This window comes from Podarcis liolepis (assembly GCF_965112155.1).
Source record: "Podarcis liolepis genome assembly, chromosome: 5".
NCBI classification, from domain to species: domain Eukaryota; kingdom Metazoa; phylum Chordata; class Lepidosauria; order Squamata; family Lacertidae; genus Podarcis; species Podarcis liolepis.
Genome location: NC_139556.1, coordinates 24,656,394 through 24,678,878, shown reverse-complemented (window position 1 = coordinate 24,678,878; position 22,485 = coordinate 24,656,394). Strand labels below are relative to the sequence as shown.

At 42.9% G+C, this 22,485-nt stretch overlaps 1 long non-coding RNA gene across 3 annotated transcripts in view; it reads left to right on the top strand.

Annotated features, from left to right (window-relative positions):
* LOC310706669 overlaps positions 1–22,485 on the top strand; it is an 80,358-nt gene that overhangs the window by 29,261 nt on the left and 28,612 nt on the right. For all 3 annotated transcript variants that reach the window (XR_014526036.1, XR_014526037.1, XR_014526038.1), the window contains exons 2-3: positions 7,262–7,365; positions 21,202–21,317. This is a non-coding gene — a long non-coding RNA (uncharacterized lncRNA). The remainder of the gene's footprint in view (positions 1–7,261; positions 7,366–21,201; positions 21,318–22,485) is intronic.

Here is a 22,485-nt window from a genome sequence, read left to right as displayed (position 1 = left end):
CTGTGTGTTTATACAAGACTTAAATACAGTACATTTACTTCAATGAGCAACATGTTTTTTTAATAACAGTGTAAGATAAAATCCTCCAGTAAAAGGAAGGGCAGTAACCAGAGAAGAGATTTAAAGCAGGGTCCTAAGGAGGTGATGGGAGTTTGCATTCCTTACATTGTGCAATCTTTATGCTCTCGGGAGCAGGGAAAGTCAGCAGAAGCAGAGTCAACCCCTAATTATGCTTGTATTTGCACTTGCTGCTTGAACTCCAGACAGGAGCATTGTTTAATACTTAATTTTGTGTTTATATATTACAGTGGGATGTACTTTATCAGGAAGATGCCTGCAGTTCACAGGTTGCTTTGTAAACCAATAAATGTTTAATTATATTGACCAGTTTGCTGTCTCTGTGCCTCTAAGTGTAAATGCTCACAACCGTGCTGAATGGTGTTGATGGAAACAGCTCGCATTGTGAAGGCCAGGGTATATATACATTTAGCAAATTAGCAGGATAATTGTTTTTTTCCAGGATTCTACTACTTCATGCACCAGCAAGGAACTGCATTATTCCTCCCCCACAAAACCCCCACAAATCAATTAAGAAGATCTAAACTCTTCTCCTTGACATGTCAGTTTTCTATGTGTGGGGGAAGCCCCCCTCCAAGAGAGCCCTTAAACATAAGATTTCCCTTTTCCTACACAGCCTTAACTGAAAGAGTCTGGAGAGCTAGCAGTACAGTGGTACCTCGGGTTAAGTACTTAATTTGTTCCGGAGGTCTGTTCTTAACCTGAAACTGTTCTTAACCTGAAGCACCACTTTAGCTAATGGGGCCTCCTGCTGCCACCACGCTGCCAGAGCCCGATTTCTGTTCTTATCCTGAAGCAAAGTTCTTAACCTGAAGCACTATTTCTGGGTTAGTGGAGTCTGTAACCTGAAGCGTATGTAGCCTGAAGCATATGTAACCTGAGGCACCACTGTATATTGTTCCCATTTGACAGGGCCAACTCATTTGAGGGGAAATGTCCCCCAGATGGGCTTCCTCCTCTGCCGGAGGACCCAAGTTGACTTCCCTAGCTGTGGTGACATGATTGAAACAGTCCTGGGAAGGGCTATAACTCAACTCTACATGTAGAAGGTCTCAGGTTCAGTCCCAGCATCTCCAGGTTGGCTTGAAATATTCTCTGTCTGAATGCCTGGAGAGCCACGGGCAGCCAATGCAGAACAGGGGTAACTAACATGGTACCCTTCAGATGTTGTTGAATTACAACTCCCAGAAGCCCCAGCCAGCTGTTGGGAAACTGCCAGGGAGATAGTGTCCATCATGAGCCCCCAAGCCGGAGTTCTGGACGTCCATCGGCCTCCCGTACTCACGCAGATCCAACAGTTAGGGGCACAAAGCCTTAGAAATTCCTAGCCACATTCCAGGGCTTGGTGCACCCTCTTTATCAGCAGAAACACAGCCAAAAGCTTGCATCACAGAAGAGCATAATTTACAGACTTTATTTAGCGTTTAACAGAACAAAAGAAAACACGTCCATTCTGTCAGCGTGTCTGAGCCGACTGAAAACGAAAGGAATATCAGAACAAAAACATCCTGTGATCAGGACATGCGCAGACTCTGTGACTCACAAAAGCCTGCTCCCTTTTAAGGTGGAACGGAAATATCCTAACATCCTCCCCCTTTCCGTGTAACCTGTTGTACCTGTGGTTCACCCAATTGCAACCTTTGTGTGTAAACCTTAAGTTGTTCTTTGTTAACAACCTTAGACAACAGATCAGCAGGAATTTCATTTCCTGCCATGTAGGACACCTGAATCAGTCCTTTCTGGATACACTCTCTTGCACGATGTAACTTAATCTGCAAGTACTTGGTTCTCTGCTTGCAACTCTCGGAGTTCAGCAAAGCCAAACAAGATCTATTGTCTTGATACACTTGTACAGGACATTTCACGGACACCCTGATGTCCTTAAACAGTTGCATCAACCATTCACAATCCATGAGTGAAAATGACAGAGCATTGAGTTCTGCTTCACAGGAACTTAGGCTCACTGTTGTCTGCTTCTTGCACAACCAGTCAAACAGGCAGTGGTTGTACATGTAGCATACTCCAGAAGTGCTTGTACCATCCGTGGTGTCACTTCCAAAACTTGCATTTGCAAAGATTTCAAGACCTCCAGTCTTCTGACTGGTGAACCTCAGCCTGTAGCGCATAGTCCCTTTCAAATAGCGGGCTATGCGCTTCAGAGCTTTCCAATCCTGAACCGTAGGATTGTTGGCATGTCTGCTAAGCAGATTACAGCTCACAGCTATGTCAGGTCTTGAACATCTGGCAATGAAATTCAGCTTGCCTAGAATGCATCTGTACAGCGTTGTGTCAGAAAACGCTTCAGCAGTACTGTCTACCTGGTAACCTGTCACCATCGGTGTGTCTGCTGGGTTTGCATCAACCAAATTCAACCTGGTTAACACATCAGCAATTTTCTGTGTTTGGTGTACCAGAAAATTACCTGTTTGGTCTCTCTCCACCTGCAGAGAAAGATAGTTGGATACCTCACCAAGATCCTTCATGTCAAAGTGCTCCTTCAGTTGAGCTAGGGTGCTTTGGTAAAAAGCCTGATTCTTCCAAAACATCAGAAGATCATCAACAAAACATAAACAATACAGTTTGTTTTGCCCCTCCTCCTTGACAAACACACATGGATCAGCTTTGCCCTGGTGAAAACCTAGAGAAAGCAATGTCTCAGTGAGTTTTGTGTTCCAACACCTGGCACTCTGCTTGAGACCATATAAGGATTTCCGCAGTTTACAGACCATACCCTTCTGTATCTCCATCCCATCAGGTGGAAGCATGAACAGCTGTTCATTCAAAATCCCGTACAAAAAAGCTGTATTAATGTCGTGGTGGGAAACATGCAGTTTCTCCTCCGCAGCGACCTTGAGCATCAGCCGAATGCTCTCATATTTGACTGTGGGAGAGTAGGTCTCGTGGTAATCCTGTCCTGGTACCTGTGAAAAACCTCTGGCAACCAATCTGGCTTTGTGTCTGACTACCTTGCCATTCTGGTCTGTCTTGGCCTTGAAGACCCATTTGCTGCCAACCAGTCTCATTCCTGGGACTACCGGTACCAGTTCCCAAGTTTGGTTCCTGTTCAAGGAATCAACTTCAGCCTTCATGGCAATTAGCCAAGGCTCAGCATCTTTAGAGGTCAACTCCTGAACCTCTTTGAAGCTTGAAGGTTCCCATACCTTCTCCGAGCTACTAAGAACAGCAGTTGCTGTCTTAGCAAACTCATCAGCATACCTCTTTGGAGGTCTGCCTTTGGTCGCCCTTTCAGATCTGCGTACTAGACGCAAGTCTTCTGGACTCATCTCCTCTTTCTTAGGAGAAAAGTGACCAATGGTGAACAGTGGTTCTTCCAGTTCATTGTCAGACGCATCAGATGGTCTGACTGAGGCCTTTGCGCTCTGGTAGTCTGCTGTGTCATCACTCTCACTGACATCAGCAGCAGCGCCGCCCACTGAACTGGAATCCGAACTCTGATCATCATCATCATCCTCATCCTCATCCTCATCATCATCCTCAGCAGCTTCCTCAGCTTTAGCTGCTTGCTTGACATCACCTTCAACCTCCTCTGGGTAACACTGGAAAATTCCCACATTTTCCCCCCACTTAGGATTGTACTCAACACTCCTTGTGAACTTAATGGACTTAGAGTCAGTCATCCATACCCTGTATGCACCTTTTTCGTACCCCATGAACAAACCATGTGCCCCACGCTTCCCAAGCTTGTTGGTTTGTTGTGTGCGTACCCACATGTCAGAACCAAAGATTTTCAAGTGTTTGGTGTTGGGTTTCTTGCCAAACATCTTCTCATAGGGGGTACAACCAATGGGTGATGACAATCTGCGATTATAGGAGTAAACCAAATTCCCCAGAGCCTCCCCCCAAAACTTATCAGGGAGATTGGCATCATGCAACAAGGTTTTGATTCCTTGCAGCAATGTCTGATTTGCTCTCTCCGCAAGCCCATTCATCCATGGCGATCTGGGCGTTGACATGTCATGCTGGATTCCCTTCTCAGTCAGGAAAGCTTCAAACTGCTGAGAAGTAAACTCCCCGCCCCGATCAGTAAATAAACAAGAAATACGTTTACCGTGCACATTTTCCAACCAAGCACAGAATTCCTTAAACTTTGGAAACGCTTGCGATTTCTGTTCGAGCAAATACACATGAATGTACCTGGAAAAAGAATCAATCAGAATCATGAAGTACCTTGCTCCTCCTATAGAGGGCGCAAGTGGACCAACCAGGTCCGCATGCACTAGCTGGTAGGGTTTGGAAGCCTGCCTGCTAGACTCCTTGCCTTTTGGAGCAACCTTCACCTTGTTCTCTGCACAAGATACACATTTCATGTGAAATTTACAGGGTTTGATGTTCAAACCTTCAACCACCTCTGGCATCTTGGCTAGTGCCTTCCAAGAGAGGTGACAAAACCTTCGATGCGCATCGTGAATGCAACCTGCATGAAGAACTTTGTTAGTTTGTGCAACACAACAAGAATCAGCATTTGACTCAACAGCAGTGTCATCATAAGTTATATGGAACAAACCATCCATAAACTTTGCATGCAAATAGTCCTCTTTGCCTTTACTGATGACACAGACGCTCCTCTTGAAGGAAATCTGAAAACCACGCCCAGTAAGCTGTGGGACGCTCAACAAGTTGCTTGCAGCGCCTGGAACATATAGTACACCGCTGATGGTTGTGTGCAAACTTGCAAGTTTCACAGTCCCTTCTCCTGCAATCTGCAACGTCCTTCCATCAGCCAGGTGGATCTCACCTTCCTGTGGCTTGAAGGAGATAAAGAGATGCCTGTCCTTGGAAATATGGCGGCTGGCACCTGAGTCCACAATAAATCTGCCTTTGGCTGTTGGAGCAGTCTTTACAGCAAGCAAACCCTTGTTTTCCAGTGGCGTGGGCTTTTGCAGCTTGCCCCCCTGCTGCTCCTGGTCAGCAGACGTGCCTTTAGCCTTTGGTGAAGCTGTGCCAGCAAGCAAAACCTTGCTTTCCACTGGCTTGGGCTTTTGCAGCTTGCCCCCCTGCTTCTGGTCAGCAGACGTGCCTTTAGCCTTTGGTGAAGCAGTGCCAGCAAACAATGCTTTGTTTTTCTCTTGCGCGGGCTCTTCACCCTCCCTCTGCTCCTGGCCATCTGTAGGCATCTGTTTACCTTTGCCTTTCCGGCCTCTGCAAAGGCGATGACCTTGGTTCCCATGAGAAACAGAGCTCTCAGCTGCCGACTCCTTGGCTCCCCCTGGAGGCTGGAATGCTGCCTGGGATGACGTGACGGTCAGCTCCCCCTGCAGCTTGCAACCGGTGCCCTCAGCATCCCTGCACTCATTCGCATTCTGGGAAACAGCTAGGACCTCCGATGCAGTCAAACTCTGGGCTGGGATTATTGGTTTGTGAGCTTTTTTCAAAGCAGTCCACATTGCACGTGCAGTGGTGTTGCCAGCCAGCGTCTTAATTTCCTCAAGAGATACGGATAGGACTATTATGTCTATCGCTTTCGAATCAGCTGATTTCCATCTCTCTGTCAGAGGAACTGGGGGGGCTTCACAAAAAACATGCCACACCCCAAACTGACGCAGCAAACTCTCACACCATTTTGCCCAAGGTTCATAATTCTGCCCATCCAACTTAAGGGACTGAGCATCTCCAGAAGCTTGGAAAAACTCCATTTCAGCTTTTGGCAGTAGCCGTGAGTCTTCTATGCCTTCAAAGACTCCTTATCTTGGCAGCCCATTAATCACGAACTCTTTGGCTCGGCTCCCAGGCCAATTAAGCCTTGCCGGAGTTCAAAGGCTCTTTGCCGAGGTATAACAGAAAAAGCGTCCGTCCCTTTCGCTTTTCCCCCCTTCATACCTCTTACGCAGTCTGTTGCAGCTTTACTCTCCTGTAGGTGCCGTGAATCTGGGCCCGAAACCTTGTTGTTGGGAAACTGCCAGGGAGATAGTGTCCATCATGAGCCCCCAAGCCGGAGTTCTGGACGTCCATCGGCCTCCCGTACTCACGCAGATCCAACAGTTAGGGGCACAAAGCCTTAGAAATTCCTAGCCACATTCCAGGGCTTGGTGCACCCTCTTTATCAGCAGAAACACAGCCAAAAGCTTGCATCACAGAAGAGCATAATTTACAGACTTTATTTAGCGTTTAACAGAACAAAAGAAAACACGTCCATTCTGTCAGCGTGTCTGAGCCGACTGAAAACGAAAGGAATATCAGAACCAAAACATCCTGTGATCAGGACATGCGCAGACTCTGTGACTCACAAAAGCCTGCTCCCTTTTAAGGTGGAACGGAAATATCCTAACACCAGCATGGTCAATGGGATGGTGATAGTAGTCCAATACCACTTGGAGGTCATCTCTGAACATACTGAATTAGATGAACTAATGGGCCGGCTCTGTATGAGGCAGCTTCCTGTGTTGTGTCCAGTCTTGTGTTCTTGTGGATCCTCCAAACCAGCCAAAAAAATTCCAAACTTGTGTACATGATGTTGATTTGTATTCCTGTAGGATATGTGTAGGAACTCTTACAGGAACACAGCAGGGGTGAGAAGAACCACATCATGGTTCATCCAGTCTACAGTTCTGTTTCGCAGACGTTATAAAGAGCCAGCCCAGAAGAAACAGCTGCCACAGAGAAATAGTTGTTGGGTATAAGTAACCTTGTGTGCCTCCAGTAAAAACCCAACACCAATAACTTGTGAATCAGGCTTTGGCCCATTCCATTTTTTTAAAAAAATAAATATTGGTAAAAGCATAACTACTAAATTAAATAATGGGGCAGATTCCCCACTGGTGAGATTTGACAGACCTATTACTGAAGCCAAAGAACTCTCTTGAGGATGTTAGTTAGAAAGCTAACTCCCAGCATATTCTGTGTATATATGCAAATCTAACAATATTCTATATTCATTTTCATCCATTTGGTATGGATTATTCCCACAAAACATTTTTCCCATTTGTGTTTAAATTATGTTCCAATAGTGGGATGATTGCATTTAAATGGCTTATACATATTACTCAAATATAATGTCATTTTCGTCTCAGGTGGTAATATTACTCTCGTTAGATGTCTCATAAGGGGAGAGAAAGGAAAATAATAAAGAGATTCCAACTCACTATCTCGCTTGCTGTATAAAGGTTTTGGCTTAAGAAATCCATCTTATTAATTCTCTCTTATATTTATCTTTTCTTTACTCCAGCAATTACCAAAGTGGTGACGTTCTGAAGGCTAAATATAACCTCGTTGTGATTGAATTTAGTCTGGATGTCAAAAGGGAACTGTGACCATTTAATAAAAAATAAGGTACGGGTCCTTTTCTTTCATGGTGTACAGAATTATATGCCCAAATGCTGTGAGCTAAAGACCAGTAAGTGGGAAGTTATCAGAAATATATGAGAAGCTGAGGATGCAATTTTCTAATTCGTGAGCCAAATTAGGTTTCAATTTTTGCTCATTCAAGAAGATGGAACTCATTGGGATATTTCTATCTGCCTATCAGCTTTTGCAGTTGGGAAACCTAAGGTTACATTTGCTTAAGGAGCACGTTTGCCAGGCTCAGGAGATGGAGGAAAGGAGACTTGCTGAACAGGAAGCCCCCCAACTTGGCTAAACAAATAGGTATTTTCCCTAGCCATTGAAATAAGGTGTGAGGGGTGTTGTGGGCTGGTTCCACCCCTCCCTCAAACTGCAGCTGCTCCCCTACAAAGCTCACATTTGGAAGCGACTCTGTGACCCCTCAAAAGGAACAATTTCCCCAGGAGCTGGAGAAAAACAGGCAAATAAATAATAGCAATAATGAATACAGCAGATATTCACTCCACACACAAATGTAATAATGCTTTTGACTCAAAGCTAGAAAAGAGGAAGCCAAGCCTTAATCCTGGCAAACTTTCCAGGGTCTAGTGTGGCTAAGGCACACATTTCATCCGGACCATCTAGCCAAATGGCCATCCATTTTGCCTTCCTAGATAGTCAGGTCCAGACAATACGTACAGTCATGGTTCCATTTCAATAGGAAATCTGAGTCTGGGAAGAAGATGGGGGAGCGCCAGGCAATCTCAAGAAGATTCACTTAACAAAAATAAAAGCTGTGACTCCCAGTGGAAAGCAACCTGAAAATTCTCAAAGATACTGGAAATATAGTTCCTGTAGGGCAGTTTTCTATGAGCCTCCAGAATTTTCAGTTTGTTTGTTTTTCTTTTTGCTGAGGGCCTCCCAAACTTCAACACAAGCAACATTTTTAGGCGGTTCAGAGGATTTCATCATGGGATAATTTCAAGAGAAGCTGATAAGAGTTTTTTCTTCCTCAGAATGGAGGAGGAATCTGTTTTAAATGGATTTCCACATGGAATTTGGCAGTTCTTCCTCAGAATGGAGGAGGAATCTGTTTTAAATGGATTTCCACATGGAATTTGGCAGTTCTGGACCAACTTAAGCTTTGCCTGCATTGAACCATCACCAGTCTTGAGTGCCTGCTTATGTCTGAGCCACTCATACACTGGCCTTTAAAAGATAAAAGCCTGCTCTGTATTATGTTTTTATTATTGTACACTGTCCTGGGATCTTTTGATAAAAGGCAATAAATAAATTGAAATAAAAATGACAACAACAATAATGGCTTTTTTCAGTCAGAACACCTCTCAGGTGGGCACCATTGGCATTCTAGGAGAATGAGGTAGGTGTTCATGGTGACTTCTGGCACCTATTTTTCTACAAAAATAGCAATAAGAATAAAAATATGACTATATATATATATATATATATATATATATATATATATATATATATATATATGAATGAAACCCCATGCTGTACTATATTTCCACAACATAATTTTAGGGAAGCTTTCAATTTTTGACGGACTATTGTATATTAATATTTTGTTGGAAGCAGCCCAGAATGGCTGGGGAAACCCAGCCAGATGGGCAGAGTATAAATATTATTATTATTATTATTATTATTATTATTATTATTATTATTGGCACTTTATGCAGTTCTATGCATTGTTGGATTTATATTGCATTTATCAGTGTATGTGCTAGTTACTTTTAAGAAACCTGGCGTATATGCATGCCTGTAAGATTAAATGTATAATAATGTATATAATAACACATAATGTATGTAATATATGATAATTATTTGTATTTTTAATGGAATGGGAGGGCAGGAGCCTCACTTCTTGTTGAGATTTAGGGCAGCATTCCTACAACATGGTTAGCAATGAAGTTATTTGGAATAAATTCATATTTGCTATGTGTTCTTATCTCTGAGAAAAAATCAAGCACTATTTGGGCTTGTATTTTTCTTTATAGAGAAAGCCAGATGGAAGATTCTCCCCATCAGTTCGTGTACTGCTTTATTGGGATTCGATAACAAACAAATTAGGAGTGAGATTAAAATGTCATTTTTAGAAGGTGGGGATTTACTGCCCTAAATTATATGACAATTAATGTGGAAAGGAGCCATTTTGTCACAGATGAGAAATTAGAGGAATGTGCAGATTTCCCGAGCAATGTGTGAAGGATAAAAGGGAAGGGGGAGAGGATAATTTGATGTGAGGAGGAGAGATATTTTCCCCCTCCCTCAGCTGACCTACATGGCTAATGGGGGGGCTATGTTTGTCTATGTGCATGTGTGCAAGAATGTAGGGTGGTCACACAAACTGTTGGCATGCAGCCCCCCCCATGGGGTTATCCAAGGTGAATTCAGCCCTCTGACCCTCAAAGGGTTCGCCACCCCGATCTAGAATGTTACAAGGGCTTCTTGGTGGTTAAGTTCACAGCCAGGAAGGCTTGTTAGTGGAATAATTTGATTTAAAATGTATATAATGCATGTTGGACTTACTCCTGAGTAGACAGACACAGGATAGTGCTGTGAAACGTGCTCAGTTAAATAAGACCTGTTAAAATTCCTGAGTAATCTTAAAAAATTGTTCCTGCCTGCTCCCTAAGTGACAGCAATACAGTGGTACCTCGGGTTACATATGCTTCAGGTTACATACGCTTCAGGTTACACACTCCGCTAACCCAGAAATAGTGCTTCAGGTTAAGAACTTTGCTTCAGGATAAGAACAGAAATTGGGCTCTGGCAGCATGGTGGCAGCAGGAGGCCCCATTAGCTAAAGTGGTGCTTCAGGTTAAGAACAGTTTCAGGTTAAGAACAGACCTCCGGAACAAATTAAGTACTTAACCCGAGGTACCACTGTACTTGATGTTAGGTGCCCCCCATGCCTAAGGATGAGGGAATTCCCCCTATTGTGTTATTGTTCCATGGGTTTGCTCTCTCCTGTTTTGCACTGCTCCTGAATTCTGATTTAACTTGGATAATTTCTAAAATTACATTTGGAATTGGAGCATGCAGAGCGACTTGTAACTGCTGCTTCCATTTCATTTGTGTGGTCTTTCTGCCTCCCCAGTGAGCAATATACGCTCATGAAACACTGCAAACAAAAGGTGTGGTTGGATACAGGGCTTTTTTCAGGGAGAGCTCACAGGAACTCAGTTCCGGCACCTCTCACGTGTGAGCCATTGCCATTCTAAGAAAACAACGGAGGTGTTCATTGTGAGTTCCAGCACCTCTTATTCTAGAAAAGTAGTACCAATTTGAATACCTGTCTTATCACGATTCTTTTTGTAGTCTCTTAATACACTGAAGTGCAGATGTCAAACACCCAAGAAAAAGAACTTTGGTGCAATCATGTCTACATTAAGGTTGCTTTTTCTAGTTGTTGTTGCAGTACTTTATTTGTTTGTGCATGCCAATTAACAATGTAGAATGGTGGGCCGGGGGGCCAGGGTGCATGAATGAATGGAAGGAACTGGAAATTGCAGGAAAATGTGCATACTCAGGAATCTGTGTTAGCTGGAAATAACAGGAACATAATTGTGCCAGAACTTAATGGAACAATGATCATGCAGCAACATTAGGGCTGGCTCAGGATCCAATGGGACATTCTGTTGACTTCCACTAGTGAGGGTCCTGCCAGTGGCATTTTTGACTGCTCATCTATTTGGTGGGATGAAAGGGGGAGCTCTGTGCTAGTGGAGACTGGCAGAGCAGTGTGGAAGGACATGTTGACCCAGTTCAACCCCCAACCCCCCACTGCCTGGTGCTAAGGAGGTATGGGTTGCCCTCTGGCTCCAACTCTGGAAATAAGGCCAGCTAATTTGGAATGCCATAATCCAGGGAGAAATCTGGATGAGAAGAATTTTGGGAGCTTCTCTAACCAACCCATAGCTCTGTGGAAGCTCTGCATAACTGAGATCTTCCATTCATTTTCTTACTGGCATTCCGTTGTGCACTAGAATTGCCATAAGTTTCATTCATAGAAAAACTGGGAACTCCTGTCCCACGTATTTTGAGATAATGCATTGGGTTCTTGAGTTTTTGAGACGAAAATATGAGAAGCCCAAACCATCAAGTGTCAAAACTTTCTTAAATGTGCTGCTCCATGCTGAATCCATTCACATTTTGAACAGGAAGGCTCTTCTTCAGAGGAAATTACTCAGCAGTTAGACAGAAACAAATGGAGCTTTTCTGTTATCTCCAGGGCTGTCGACTGCATGTACAAATTATAAAGCGACTCGGATGGAAGACGCCTTCCAAATGACAGGCGACATTTACTGTAATGCAAAAACAAAACATACCAGGAACACTTTGGGGAAGTCCCAATGACACTTCGCCAAACGCACAAGCAAATAAAACTAAACATCGTTTCTTATGATCAAACTACATGATATTCACAGCTGTTTGCCACTCTTCTCTTGTGTTTTTCCTTGTTTTTAAAAGCAGAAGGCAGCCTCTAGTACAGTGATGGGACACCTTTGGCTCTCCAGATGTTGTTGGATCCCAACTCAGATTAGCCCTAATTTTAGGTGTATGTCTGCCATTCTTTCTAAGGTGCTATTTTCAACTTGGCTCCAGCTAAGTTGGAGATTCTATTAGGGGGGACCCCAAACTAGATCCTAGTCTGCCCAGTTGTGCTCTCAGCCTTCCATGGCATCCTCCATTCAAGCAAAGAGAAAACTTACATGTTGCCTGTAGGAGAGTTTTTTGAGTTTTCGCCAACCTGGTGCCCTCCATGTGTTTTAGAAGACAGTTCCCATCCGCCCACAGACAGCCATTTGAGGGCACCAGGCTGGTGAAGTTTGCTTCAACAAGATGACAATGAGGAAATACATGCCACTGTAGTGTTGTTGTTGTTGTTGTTGTTGTTGTTGTTGTTGTTGTTGTTGTTGTTTTATACCACCCTTTATCTGTAGATCTCAGGGCGGTTCACAACAAGAAAATTACAATACAAACCCCCAACAAAATACTTAATAAAAATAAGAACAAAAACAAACCAATAATTCCCCCCCCTCCCACAACACATTTAAAAGGGTACCTGACGTTGATCAGCCCAAGGCCTGATTGAAGCGAAATATATTCACCTAGTGTCTAAAGATGTGTAATGGCAGGTAGCCACTGCAGAAAAGGCCCATGCTCATGTTGCCACCCTCCAGATATCTCATGGAGGAGGCACATGAAGAAGGACCTCAGGTGGTGATCTCGGGTTCCAGGTAGGTTCCTATGGAAAGAGGCAGTCCTTGAGATACCTCAGTTTAAGAACAGCGCTGTTTACAAACTATTCAGTTTACAAACTCCGCAAAACTGGAAGTCATGTCCCACTTTGCGAACTTTACCTTGGTCTAAGAACAGAAGCCAAATAGTGGAAGGGCACCGGCAGTGGGAGGCCTCATTAGGGAAAGCATGCCTTGGTTTAAGAATGGTTTTAGTTTAAGAATGGACTTCCGAAATGGATTAAATTAAAATTAAACCAAGGTACCACTGTATTGTCGTCCTGAGCTGCAAAACCTTACTGAGCATGAGAATGATGAAAATGAATTTGATTCCACACTTCAAGACATAGTACAAAACAGCATTTTACTTGATAAAAAGCTTCCTCTATTGAACACTCTTTTTTAAATGCTCACTTCTGCCTCCATTGAAGGATTTTGACCCAGTAAGGAGACTTTAAAAAACCAACATGAAATTAAGATACCACCTGGACTAAACCACACTTTGGGTAAAAAATGTAACCTGCTGTTCTTTTAACATTCAGGTATATTTTAATGCTATCCTTGGGCTTCCTATGTTAACTATCAAATTTCACCCTTGACCTAAGTGCTCTCCTCTGGGGGCTGGGGGAGAGAGATACAATTCAAAAGCTCCAGAGCACTTTTTGTTTTACCTAATAGTCTGCATGGTCATTATGCAGCAGCATTTGTTTGCCACATAATAATGATTAATCTCATATTCACTGATGCTCTTCAGAAGATGCCTATGGTTATTTATACGTGTTTCCAACTCACTCGGTAATTCTACTTTATTATTGGAAGGACACATGCAAAATAGACATTGCAGTGAAATATAAAGTCAAGAACTGTTATGTACTGAAGTTCTCACCCTGGGCCAGCAGGGGGATACTGTAGATAGTTTTCACTCAGGTCCACATATGCAAATAAGGGATTGAAAGTGACGTTCAGTGATTGGATAGTTACAGAAAGTTGTTACAGTTGCGCGGTACTGGAGCTCTATATAAGCAGGCTGGCTGAACCCTTCAGTTCAGTTCTGTTCTGGCCTGTGAATAAACAAGAGCTGTTTGAAGAATCGCTGTGTCATCTGGTATGTTCACCCACAACTTAACAAGAACACCCCACCCCACTACTGTCTGAGTTCAGCCCTGCATCTTGATCAGACCAAAGGTCTATCTAGCCCAATGTCCTTTTCCCAATTTTGACTAACCAGTTGCTTCTGAGAAGACCACAAGAATGGGATGGAAAAAATCTCTGTTTTTTGCCCCTTCCCAGTTGCTAGTGTTCAAGTATACTGCCTCTGAAACAGGGAAGATTACCCAAAATGGCTAATAGCCCTTGATACACCTATCAGTCATGGTTATGTCTAATCCACTAGTTTCTCAATCATGAGGAAGAGAAATATATTCATGGAGCAGCATATCTAACTATTATTTATCATGACTTATTTTATTACATTTATATTTCACCTTTCCTTCAATGAGACAACAGCCTCTTGAGACAGGCAAGACTGATTAGCTTTGTTTTCACCTCACCTCTGTGATATCACTGTGTAGCCTAATCTGATTGACTAGGTAGCATTGTGATGTCATCCTGTTCAGAATGGTATTCCTGAAAGGCTTGGATCACTCATGTAACAGATCCATGTAGAGACAAAGAAGGACAAACCAGAGGAAACAATGGCGCAGAAAAAAGGTAAGAATTAAAAAGACAAGGAAATTGTGTGTGTAGCGGGGATTTCTATTCAACTAATATCACTATTTTGACTCAAACAAAACAATATTCTTCAAAGAGCAGCATACATCTTACAAGTTATGCCTGAAGTACTCTTCACAAGTAAGCATTTAAAAGAGCAATTTATATTTTTAGAGACAACATATAACTAGAAATTATCTGGTAAAGGGCATTGATAAATTCAATCTACTTTCATTCAGTAGCCAATAATCTGAATTAACTCCAAGCGATGGGTTTTAACAACATAATTTTGGCAAGCAACAGTGGTGACTCATTAGAGAACCAATGGAAGTACAACAGACTAAAAAGCAGATAAATCAAGAGTTTTCTCTTATGAGTATGTCATAAATGTTATAAAAGCACAGCCACAATAGCCAAGCAAGCAAAGCCATAAATCTGAGGCTATCTGAGATGGTGGTGGGCAGAGAAAATTTTGCTTAACAAATTTTGTCTCGGGGGGCTTCCAGAAAACCTGGTTAGTGAGCAAGTTTGATGTGCACGACCGTGGGATCCAGTTTAATGGCACAGCTTGAAAATTTGTGTGTGTGTGTGTGTGTGTGCGCGCCACTGAATCACACCTGCAAAAATAGTGACAGCATCAAAGTGTCCAAGGTCCTGAATATAGCCATCAGCTTGCCTTTTTCTGTCGTACCCCATTCATTATGAAGATACCCATCATGTGCAAAACGTACCCACATCCAAAAGGTCCCAGATTCTGTCCTTTAGTTCAAAGATTATCAAGTTGCAGGGCTGACAGTGTTCAAGGCACGGATGGCCACAGCAAGACAAAAGTGAGTGAGATAGATCAACGACCTGATTTAGTATTATGGTACCTTCATATGGTCATATCAGTGGGATGCAGCTAGCAAGTGATTAATGTAGTCTGCACATACAGCCCAAACATGAGGTGGGAACTATGTGTCTGTGTGATAGATTTGGGGAGGGGCAGCAGGGATATTCCTCATCTAAATGTTACTCTGTCCAAAACAAAAATTGATGTACATAGGAGATTAAATATCAGAGAACAGAGTTCTAATGAGGAGTGGAAGGCAGATGCAAAAGAGGACAGATACTAGGGTAAAACTAGATGCTGAGGTGTTAATGCCATGGACCCCTCCATCTTATGCTCAGGTTGTATAAATAAAGCCATATACCCTAAAAAGACCACAGTCTCTACTGAACTTCATTTCAAGGAAACCGAACCCTGGATAACTGCTGAGCTTGCTGCTTAGAGACTTAATAATAACACCCTCCTCCTCCTCCTCCTCCTCCTCCTCCTCCTCCTCCTCCTCCTTCTTCTTCCTATTATTTATTAGAATTGAAGAGGAAAGGGATGGGTGGTTCTTTGGCCCGAAAACAAAATGGTGGCAGGCTGATATGGTTTATAATGACATGTTCCAGCTGCTCAGGAAAAATGAGGTGTTAGAAACAATGAAAACTCACCTGCTTCAAAGACAAAGGTGAGGTAAAAACATACAGCAAGCACCTGGGAGACTGAAGTTGTGTAAATAAAGAATAAATCAAGCTCTGAAGGTTAATGCAGCCTTTAGACAAACTGAGAGAATTTGGGTGATCTCTTTGAGTTTGTTGGGATGGTGACGTCTTGCCATTATGATGATGGATAAGCATGCTAAGGGAGTAATCATCCATGTAAATTTGTCTGACATCAACATGAAGTGGGAATGGGGACGCAACATAAGCTTCTGCATCCAATAAAAAAACAAATAAGGTGCCAATGGAGTGCATTTGTCAATAGAAAAGCACTGAGAATGCAATGGGGGGAGGACCCATATGTAACCAGCTTTCCTCAAGCAAGTACCTTAAAGGGGGGAATAAGGATTTTATTTTTTGCTTCACGTGGGCCTAAGAAAGGATCTTTAAAAAGGTGTACATTAACATGCTAACTTTTAAATACAGGGCAGGCAAATAGTTTTCCTGCAGTGGCGTGTGGTAGAGTCCCCACCAAAAGTGAAATTTTGAGAAGAATTCCACTCAAAAAAAAAAAAATGTTGAGGGAAGCCCAAAGTATTTTGATAAGACTAGATATATTCCATGGGGAGGTTCTATTCTGCACATCCCTACCTGGGACACACAGAGAACTTGGGTCAAGTTCTTAGTTAAACTGTCTTGCAGGGAGGTTGTGGGTGCCACCAGCCTCACACCAGCACTAGATGTTCTGCCAGGGGTCCAGGGCTGGCACAGAAACCCTCCAAACACTTGGCAGATGGCATTTGGCACCAAATTTCCCTTAAGGAAAAAGGGAGATGGCTAGGCTACCCTCCCAATAAACTTCCCCTATGAATAGGGAGGCTTCTTTTTTAAATAATGGATGTATGGATAAGAATGCAAATATATAAACCCTTCTCCCCTTCATTCTGAATGATGCATGCCTCTTCCAAATTGCCTGTTTATTGAGCATTTACTCTGGTTTGTTTGCAGAGAGATTTGTCAAACAATGGTTATCCTAGGCTTTTTGGTGCATTCTGCCATCACTTGGCTTACCACAAATAGACTTCTTCTTTTTCTTTTTTGAAGAGGGGAAACAGGTTTCAAGAGCACTTAATCCAATTTCAGTCAATCTATTAATAAGTCAATTTTAAGTCTTGTAGGTTGATAAGGGAGCATAAACCTAGAGGGGTTTTTTAGCATGTGACTTCAACTTTGGGAGAAGCCTGCCCACACTGACCTTAGGATGTGTGAGCAGCGCTCTCATGACCTCCATTCCCAATGCAATACACAGCCAAGCTGGATCTCTGTGTGGACTGTGTATATTCTAATAGCTACTAGGCACTGGGGTAGTTATGTTCTAGAGTGATACATCTCTGCAAATGACCATTATATGTTGCTTCTGCTCAGGGCTGACCCGTGAGAGCTTGTGAAATCTCATGAGATCTCGCCAGAACCTGTTGCCATTGCCTCTGCTTTGTAGGCACCACCAGATAAGGGAGGCTTCTGTGGCAGCACATCAGCACATTACTGTTTTACCTCTGGCAGTGAAATGGGACGTGCCACTCCTGTTTATTCTGGATGAAGATATGTTTGAATTCTACCTCCATCCATACGTGATGAATCTCCACAACATCCTGATCAGTTAAGCAAATCAGTTAGGCAGCAGGGCAAGGAATCCCAATGATAGGCTAAAACCATGTACCAGAGCTAAGGGGTGGGGGAACAGGCTTCTTCAGTATGTAATTTTTGGAACATGTAATTTATTTGCCAAGGTGCAAACTGTTTTCAATAAAATGTTATCCCGCCACTCCCTGCCTTAAGTGCTGAGTTTGATATTGGATAGTAGGGGGAAATGATTCACGTCAGAACCATGCTGAGATTTATGCATAGCACTTGAATTGACTCATGAGACATTTTGCAAGGGGTGAAATTATGTAAGAAAAGCCATTCAATGAAAGACAAGGCACTTTGTCCGGCAACACTTCTAGGCATTTGATATACAAATCCCACCCACTTGGATCCCACCTGCGCGTTTGGCCTTTGTGACTCAAGCATTATGACTGGGAACAATAAGGATGTGGCTTAAATGGAAGCGCTTGACATCTCATGCTTAAAAGGGGGCTTGGCTGCAGTGGTCTATTGATGTCAACTTAATGAATCTAAACACTGACATAAAATCAGCTGTGTTGATGGAGCCCACGCCTACAGTGGAATATTTGGTGTAGTTCTGTAGTTCTGCAAAGGGTAGGGAGACTAGGGATTTCTAACAGAGAATCTTCAGCGCCTCTACCAAAATACAATTCTCAAGGTTCTCTGAGGGAAACCATGCCAGTGAAACTGTTATTAACATAATACTGTGGAACAAATATTCCCTTTATATTTTGGGAGCCACTGTGGATAATTGCTTAACTTAGTCTTATCCCATGACTTCAAGTGTGTGTATTCAGAATAGCAGTGTTAATTTAAGAAGGTGTGTGCATGTCTGTGTGTTTAGGACTGTAGCATTAACTTGTCACTCATCAGCAGAGCCAAAAGTTTATATATTAATGGAACAACATGATTATGACTGTAAGAAGCTGGCTTATGCTAAATTAGATCACTGATATATCTTTTTTTTTTTAAAAAAATATTTATTACTTTTCCAACAATTTAAACACACAAAAAAGACAATACAATACAATACAATACAAAGACACTACATGACACTAACACATTAAACTAACAAAACAAAACAAAAACCGTTTGAAACATATCAAACAATTTCAATATCTTATCTTTCATTTGCTTATTTCAACGACCTCCTCACACCTCCCTTTTTGTATTCCACTTCTGTTAATTGTTTCAGCAATTCCTTTCCATCTTCCTCTGTTTTCTATCCTATAATTATCTTGACACATTCTAACCTTATTTTTTCCTTTAATACTCTATTAATCTATTTATACTTAGTTCCTTATAACATTTCTACTAAAGCCATATAACTTCATTCCAACATTTTTCTAACATTCATTAATTTTACAGTATTTCTGTAAATAGTCTTTAAACTTTTTCCAGTCTTCTTCCACCGACTCTTCTCCCTGGTCTCGGATTCTGCCAGTCATTTCCGCCAGTTCCATATAGTCCATCAACTTCATCTGCCATTCTTCCCAGGTGGGTAAATCTTGTGTCTTCCAGTACTTTAGATCACTGATATATCTTGTCCAGTAACTTCTCTGACTGTAGCTCTCCAGGATTTCAGGCAGAATTTTCCCCTGGTCCTGAAATATGAGATGCTTTAGCCAGAGGTGCTGACTTACTAGGCTTGGGACCTTATCTATGCAGAGTATAGCTATGGATCCTCTGTTCCCTTGAAGTATAGAGCCTGGGTTTCTTTCCTATAAAATATGAACCTACAATCTGAATAAGGTATTTCACACAAAAGCACCCTGATGGGCAAGAAGCTGAATTTTTAAAACAAACAGACCAAAGGGCACCCGCCTCCCAAGTCTTTATGCATAAGATGACCAGATGCATAACGTTCCTTGAAGGAAACACTCTCTGCTTTTTAGTTCCATCTGCTGGCAAATTGTTGGAGGCCTCACAAATGCAGCCTGAACAGGGCTCCGTATCATCTATGATTTATGTGGCTGGCATTTATACTTTACATCGAAACCATAGTCCCCAAATGATTCGTCTTGAGCAGTTTGGATTAAAAAAAGGATTACAGGGAGCTTTAAGGATTTTGTCCCCTTGCCTGAGCTCAACCCCTACAGTTCATTCAAATCTAGGAAATGATATGTGGATGGTGTCTGTTGGAGGCTCAGAAGCAGTGTTAGCATTGCAGGCTGGCCTAGTCCTCTAATTTTTGTGATGGTGGCCTTAGTTACTGGCTAACAGTGGAGCATGATTTGGCTATAATCGGGAGAGAAGCATGGAGCGGAACTTTGGAATTGATTAAGGGAGCCAAAACACACAAATTCAAGTTTTTCTTGAAATTCAAAGAGAGACTAAGAAAGGCTTCTAGTTGCCATCAGAAAAGCCCAGCTGGATCAGATCAAAGGCCCTGCTAGTCTAGCATTCTGTTTCTTGCAGTGACCAGCCAGATACTTCTCAGAAGCTGGCCAGTGGTTCCTGGAAGCAGCAGCCCTCGTCTGCTGCTTGTTCCCAAGATTTGTTATTCAGGGGCCCTGTGCCTCTAAACCTGGAGGTTCCATTTTGTAAAAGTGGCAAATCAGTGTGGTTGCGCGTGAGGGGAAAATTAAAATGGCACCTTGAGACTCCAAGCTTCTTTACTCAGGCTCATAGAGTTCAGTGGGATCATCTCTAGGGAAGCTTGGATGATGTGGTTGCAGCCTTGAAGTGACAAGTGGGTCTCTGAGTGAGAGCCTACCAACTCTATATGTCAGCTAGCTAGTTGCAAACATGTGTGACTTAAAAAAAAATATTGCACCAAGATGCAGTATTTTGCAGCTGAGCCTTCAATGCTACTCAGTATTGAATGTTAAGGCTGTCACTTCTGACTCCAGACATTGCACTTGCGCAACCTCACCGAAGCAGAATAGTCACGGACCCTCCTGTACATTCTCTCTGCAGTGATCTTATCAGTCCATCCTTGCCTGCTGCACAACACACCTGCATGCCTTCTTGCGCGAGCAGGTGAAGGAGACAGATGACTGAGCTGTAAATGGAGCATTACTTCATCCATACAATTGCTTCTGCTGCTACATATGCCTACAGCAGGAGGTATTGTAGGTGATGGGCTTGTTGGCTCCCTGCAGCCTTTCTCCTTCTGGCCATCACTGCCATGACATCTGTCACTGCCACTATAGAACAGGAGTTCGATAGCACTGCTAATGGCTGACAACCCCAGTGTACCTGAGTATTCAGCACCAATGCAATGATTCTCCATGGAAAGTTGCAAAGTATACAGGCAGAGATGTTGGTCCTTATGATCACAGTTGTGTAATTCTGCAGAACACCGGCAACTGCTTGGTGGTAGGTTCATAACAGAACAGCAACAGCCACAAAAAGCAAATCTTCACCCAATCCCTAATGGATACATGGGATACAGTGCCACTAGATGTGGTGATAACCACCATATTAAATAGCTTTTAAATTAATTAATGGGATATAGGCCTACTGACAGGGTGGGGAACCAGTTGACCTTCAGATTCCAGTTCACATCAGCCATAGGCTGCATGGCCAGGACTCAAATGTGATGGGAGTTGAGGGTTGCAGGTTTCCTGCCCCATATCTATTCTTACCTGTAAGCCTACATCTAAATACCAGGCAACAGAGGAGGAATGTTCTGCTTCCCTGAGGCATCTAGTGGGCCACAGTCAGAACACTGGACTAGATACGTCTTTGGTATGAACTAACAGGGTCCTTCTTCTGTTTTTATTCCCAGGCTCTGCTGTGTTGTATATGGCAAGATTGTGGGCAATGGGACTGATTGCCAGAGGATGGTTATAGATATCTCCCCTTCACTGAACTTGTAGTCAATTCATCTCAGGGTGTCATAAGGTAAGCCAGCCCAGTATAGAGTTTTAAATCATTCAAACAGATGGTATGTGAGGCGGTACCATTAAAACACTCTCAGATGAAAGCTAATACAGTACTACTATACTTTGTTTACCTAGCAAGTGTTACCACAATTCCAGAATGGCCTCTGTAGCTGCATGGCAATATAATGCAGTAGGATGAGAAATCTGTTCTCTGAAAATCTAAGTGCTTCCTTAATACATCTTGTCTAATAATAATGATCTGCTATCATGGAGCCTGGAAAATGATTTGTCAATACAGAGCATGTGCTGTAGATTCAGAAGCAAAAATCTTTGCTCAGTTAACTTTGTGCAACTTTGGACATCTATGTTGGAATATAGGAAACCCCCCAAAGTCTGCCTGCTGGAGGATTCAACAGCTTCCCTATCTCTACACAGCCTCCAAAACAGCTGGTAAAACTCCATGTTAAGAGACCGTGAACTGCTGCTTCCAGACACTGGGGAGCATTTGGGATACGATTTCACCCATCTGCTGCAATTGTAGTGGAACATTTAGTATGGAGACTCTTGTGGCCTTTGTGATTCCCAATAAATCCAGATGAATTAGCATGGCATTGGCCTTATTCAGCTTTCCCCCCTTGTGCACCTGCAAACGTACGAGGGAGGAGAGTGGGGTCACCACTCCCCTCTGTCGTGCCACCATTGCCTGGTCTGTGCACCTCGATAAGGGTGACTTCTGCAAGTGGGGATCTTGCTGTAAGCATGCAGGCTCCTCATGCAACTGAGAACTTTGAGAGATCAGGATTTGAAATGCTTCCATTTTGCCACACGGCAAAAATTACCCTTGCAACATGTGAGAGGCATGTCAATCAGGCAACAATGATATAATACAGGGGGCAGGTCAGGAACATGTGACCCTCCTTCCCCCTTCCATGCAATTAGATTCATGTGAGGAGGAAGACCCAAGCCTCTCAAGGAGGGGGTGTAGCTGAGCAGGGGTGTAGCCTGGTGGTAAGTCTCAAGGGCCAGACAGACGGTAAAGAGTATATGGGTTTGTGTGAGGTGAGACACAATAATCACAGTAAGAGACTTTATCGAGCTAACAGAACTGAACAACAGGGGCAAAGCAACGGCTTATATGTATTTCCAAAGGCTCGGACCACTCCCACTCTCAATGTGATTGGCTGTTT